Raw genomic sequence first — 6,000 nt, forward strand, 5'->3', positions numbered from 1 at the left:
TAGCTCCTTGCAATGCATACCAATTATTCAACATTTTTATTGAAAAAGCTATGAAAAGAAAACTACCTCAGGTTGGGTTGCCTCCCAACAAGCGCTTCTTTACTGTCACTAGCTTGACATCTTATCCTTTGATCATGGGGGTTGAAAATCATAGTGCCTCAGCTTTTCACCTCTTATTGTGAACTTCCTTCCAGTCTCATCTTTGATGATCTCTAGGTGTTCAAGTGAAAGGATCCGGTTCACAGTATAGCACTCAGATGATTGTGGAGACACCTTTATTGGTTGGGTGTTTAACATCACTTTATCCCCTGGTGAGAAGCCTTCAGTGGGAATTTTCTTATTTCTCCACCCTTTTGGCCTCTTCTTTTTTTCTTCTTTCTCAGGAGATAATTCATGCCTTGATGGTTCTTTATCTGGAGTGTTGAGGCTCCCATCTGGGGGTTTTGGATCTAGTTCCTCCTTGATTTCTTTGGTCTGTTGCACCATCTCTACTTCTTTGAAGCATGGATTTGGAAGTCTAAGAGTTAACTCATTGAATGCCTCTTTCAAGCTTTGATCCCTGGCTTTATCCTTTGTACAATCTTCTTCTTGAGTGGGTTCATGCAAGGTTTTAAAAACATGGAATGCTAGGTTCTCATCATGCACTCTCAACAACAATTCCCCTTTTTCAACATCTATCAATGCTCTGCCTGTAGCCAGGAAAGGCCTCCCCAGAATGATGGGAGTGTTAGGGTCCTCCTCAATATCCAGGATGATAAAATCAGCTGGGAGAAGGAATTTTCCCACTTTTACCAACACATTCTCCACAACTCCAGTGCTTGCTTAGTGGATTTGTCAGCCATTTGGAGAACTATTTGTGTGGACTTCAGCTCAGAAATTTGAAATTTCCTCATTAGAGACAAAGGCATCAAGTTTATGCTTGCACCGAGGTCACAGAATGACTTCTCAATTGCTATGTTTCCTATGGTGCAAGGTATGTAAAAAGTCCCAGGATCATCTTTCTTCTCGGGCAACTCTCTTTGGAGGATAGCACTACATTCCTTTGTCATCTCAACAATCTGTCCTTCCTTCAGGGATATTTTCTTTGTCAGCACTTCCTTCATGAATTTGGCATATAGTGGCATCTGTTCAAGTGCTTCCAAGAAAGGAATATTGATGCTGAGTGTTTTGAATATGTCCAGGAATTTTGAGTATTGCTTATTCTCATTTTCTCTTTTAAACCTCTGAGGGTATGGAAGTTTGGGGACACAAGGATTCACTCCTTCCCTCTTCTCTTGTAGTTGTGATTCAAGGGTGTTCTTATATCCCTTTGAAATTTGTACATTTTTGGTTTCTTGATCCTCTTTACTTTTCCCCTCTGTCTCTTCTTGTGGAACTTCTCTGTTGTGTTTGTCCTGATTGATGGCTTCCTTCTTCATAGTCTTCTCACTTCCCACTGTGATTGCTTTGCACTCCTCCCATTTTGTGGCTTTTCCCTTGTCCCTTGGGTGTTTTTCAGTGACATTAGGGACGACATTTGCTCTCTTCTCATCCATTTCTGAAATTTGCTTAGCCATTTGCCCCATGTGTCTCTCAAGGTTTCTGATTGAGGTTTCTTGGTTTTTGAATGCCAGGGTCTGATCTTTCCTTGCAGCTTCCTGATCTTGTCTTGCCATCTCTTGATTTTTCATGAGTTTCTCCATCATTTTCTCTAGACTTGAGATTCTTTGAGAGTCTGGATTTGGTTGTGGTTGTGTGAAATGAGATGGTTGTTGTTGGAAGTTGTTTGAATTAATTGTGGGGGTACTTTGTGGGTGGGATATGGATGTGGAAAAGTTATTCTGGTCGTTTTGTGAGTTATTATGGGGTTGGTGATATGTGTTTTGTGAATTTTTGAATTGGTTAGTATTATTGGATGAATGGTTATGGTTGCTTGTGTTGCTGAGGCTACCAGAGTTGAAGTCCCTTTGTCCTTGATTCTGATGCTCACCCCACCTTGAATTAGAATGAGTCTTCCAGGGTGTCTTGTGTGCATCACCATGAAAATTGTGTTGAAATGAACTTGAAGTGTTGTTCATGCATTGCACCTGCTCAGGACTTTGTTGCTCAAAATTGAATGTCCCAAAACTTTCTTCAGATTGATTCCACCCATGTGAGGTTTGAGATTGGCATTGTGTGTTTACTGCAACACCTTGCAGTCCATCAATTTTCTTGGCCATCATTTCTATTTGTTGCTGAAGCTGTTGATGCATCTGTTTGTTTTGTGCCAAGAGAACGTCAACACCTTCAAGCTCCAGCACATCCCTTCTCTGGGCTGGTTGGCGTTGTCTTTGATGAGCAAAGAAATATTGATTGTTTGCCACCATCTCTATGAGGTTTTGGGCTTCCTCTGCTATCTTCATTAGCTGTAATAAGCCTCCTGCTGAATGATCTAATGCCTCTTGAGCTTTCTGGGTTAACCCTTCATAGAAGTTTTGGAGTCTATCCCACTCACTAAACATTTCTGGGGGACATTTCCTGATTAAGGCCTTGTATCTCTCCCAGGCATCATACAGCGACTCTCCATCCATTTGAATGAATGTTTGCACCTCTGTTTTTAGCTTGATAATCCTTTGGGGAGGATAGAACTTGGCTAGGAATTTGCTCACTAAGTCTTCCCAATTATTGATGCTTTCTTTGGGAAATGTCTCTAGCCATTGAGTGGCCTTATCCTTCAGAGAGAATGGAAACAGCAGTAGCTTGTAGATGTCTGGATGCACACCACTTGTTTTGACAGTTTCACAAATCTTGAGGAAGATGGATAAGTGTTGGTTTGGATCTTCAAGTGGACTTCCTCCATAGGAGCAATTGTTCTGCACCAGAGTGATAAGTTGAGGCTTTAACTCAAAATTATTTGCATTAACGTTGGGAGTGAGTATGCTACTCCCGCAGTTTCTTGCATTGGGGATAGTGTAAGAGGCCAACACCCTTCTTGCAGGCTGGGTATTGTTGCTCACTCCCTCTTCACGCACCTCAGCATTCATGACTTGCAAGAATCACAAACAAACCAAATGAAACATGGACATTCTAATGCTAGAATGTGGTTAGAGGGTTAGGTGACACAATGTGTCAAACAGTTAATGTGCTTAGTTGAAAAGAAAAAAAAATGCTTAATCTAGACCACCACCTTACTTAATCATTGTCAATCTAATTCAATCCCCGGCAACGGTGCCAAAAACTTGATATGCGAAAAACGATCCGACACAAAACTCACCGGCAAGTGTACCGGGTCGCATCAAGTAATAATAACTCACATGAGTGAGGTCGATCCCACAGGGATTGAAGGATTGAGCAATTTTAGTTTAGTGGTTGGTTTAGTCAAGCGAATTAAGTCTTTGGTTGAGTAGTTTGTATTTAACAGAAGCTAAATTGCTTGGAATGTAAAGGGAGAGGGTAGAATTGCAGTAAATTAAAGAACAGGAAAGTAAACTTGCAGAATCTTAAAGAACAAGAAAGTAAATAACTGAAACTTAAAGTGCAAGAAATGTAAATTGCAGTAACTTAAAATGCAAGGAATATAAATTGCTTGAATGTAAAAGGGATTTGAGGATTGGGATTTCAGAATCTAAGCAAAGAGGAACTGAATTGCAACAATTAATAGAGCAGAGATTGAATTAAAAGCAATTAGAGCTCAAACAGTAAGGAAATCAAGTGCAGCAAAGGTTCACAGAAGAACCAAAAGGAAATTGGGATATCAGGTCTCCAGAGACTAGAAAGCAAAGTCTAGATCTCAATTGCCTTCCCAGATCCAAGTTAACAAAGCAATTGACAAGAAATAGAAGAAGAAGCAGTAAAGGAAATTGAAATTGAACTCAATTATGCAGAAAGGAATTAAAGAGATTTTGAATGGAGATTGAGACAGAATTTCCTCAATTCTTCACACCCAAAACTCAAAACAAGAAAAGTAAAAGTGCCCAAGCAAGAACGAGGCAGAAGAGAGATCAATTTTCCTCCCCAATTCTCTGAAATCTCAGTGAAGTCACCAAGAGAAGTTGCAAAATTCAAACCTCCCAAGAAAGTGCTAAATTCAAAAGTCAAGTAAAAAGTGAAAAGTGAAAGTTGAGGTCCAAAGTAAAAGTCCTAATTACATCAAACTAACTCCTATTTATACACTTTCTATTCTTGGATCTTGGGATTTGGATGGGCTTTTGATTTGGTGAAGAAATGAATTTTATTGGATTTTTAATCCAATTTTATCCCATGAAGGATTGCTTCCAGGAGGCTGCCCTGCCCTTGCGGAGGGCAGGGCAGGATTTGGTGCGTGCGGCTATGGTGCGGGCGTGGTGCGTTGGTGTGCGCTGCAGGATGCTGCCCTGCCCTCGCGGAGGGCAGGGCAGAAAAGTTTGGTGCGCCAGATTGGTGCCTTGGTGCGCTGCTGGTGCTGCCGAATGATGCCCTTGGTGCGCCAGGTTGGTGCGCCTGTGTGCCACAACAAAATGCTGCCCTACCCTCGCGGAGGGCAGGGCAGTGTTTCCAAACTGAAGTCCCGCGTTCGAGACATGGCTGGAACGCACGCTACTCATTTTCCTTGGCTTTCTTGGCACCATAATCAAGCCTAGTTCCTTGCTTCTTCCTTGTTCCGTGTTCGACTCTTGTGGCATGCAATGGTGAACTTTTTCTTTGAATTTTTCCTTTTGGAGAGCCCGATACTGCCCTTGTGGAGGGCAGGGCAAGGTTTTTCCTTCCTTTAATCCAAGGCACCATTTTGTGCTCTGCCCTTATCGTGGGCAGGGCAGAGTTGCCTAGCAAGCTTTGTTCCCTTATGTTGCCCTCCTAGAGGGCAGTGTGCCCTTGTGGAGGGCAATGCTTGCCTTCCTCATTTTGTGCGCCACACTTCTTCTCTCTTTGACCACATTTTCTTCTCCTTGGGCCACACTTCCTTAGGCCACGCTTTTCTTTTTTTTCTTTTCTTCACCTACAATAAACCAAAACAACCACTCAAAGTATCACTAAATTCAAAAGGCTTATAAATCAATTAAAATTCAATTAAATTTAGCTTAAACCTCATGAGTTAACATTAATTTCATGGTGGTTGTTTGATTTAAAGAAGTTATGCATTTTCACTCCAAATCAATTACTTAGGATGCAAGAAATTGCATAAAGACTAACAGAACAAGTAAAATTAGCTTGAAAAATGGGTATATGATGACTTGTCATCAGAGCACAGAGCTCATGCTTATGAACCACAAGGGCCACCATAATAAGAAGGAGAGGCTGAAGATCAACCATAATACCTACCACTTCCATCACTACCATATCAACAATTTCTTGAAGGATTCAATTGGGAGCAAATGCAAAGAGACATCCACCAAATGAAGGGATATTTACACAATTTGAGAGAAGATGTCAACCAACTCAAGGAACAACAACAACATCGGGACCAAATGCAGGAGAGCATACAACAACTCCAAGGAAGCATGGAGTACATGAAGGAGCAACAAGGCCAATTCAACTGGGGAGAAATACAAGGCAGCCTCAACAAAATCATGGAGCAAGAAAAATGGCAGTAGAGGAATCTTGCTGAGTTTAGGTATCTTTATGATGCAAGAACTACTTCAAGGAGGCAGTATGACATCAATACACAAGCAAAATTGAATTATTTGTGCAATGTTGTGGCTGTCTTGAACCTCGGATACCCCACATTCATGCAAGGAATGGAGGAACTAAGTGCTAGGCAAGCGGAGATATTGGCCAAGCACAAAGAAGATGAGAGCGCCTACATGAGAAGGCTGGGTTTTTGGAAACCCAAGAACACCAAAGCACAAGAAGGATCCTCCAAGAATGACTCTTCCTCCAAGAAGAAAGACAAGGGAAAAGGGCCAATGAACTAGAGCTTCTCCAAGAAGATCAAGGTTGTTGAGTCCCATGGTTGAAAATTTTAAAATTTAAAATTCTGAATTTCTGTTAGTAGTTTGATAATAGTTGCAATGTTAGGATAGTTTGTGTTTAATTTCTTTATGTTTTGAAGTATTTATGAGTCTT

Source organism: Arachis stenosperma, chromosome 9 (genome assembly GCF_014773155.1).
Source record: "Arachis stenosperma cultivar V10309 chromosome 9, arast.V10309.gnm1.PFL2, whole genome shotgun sequence".
In the NCBI taxonomy this organism is placed as follows: Eukaryota; Viridiplantae; Streptophyta; class Magnoliopsida; order Fabales; family Fabaceae; genus Arachis; species Arachis stenosperma.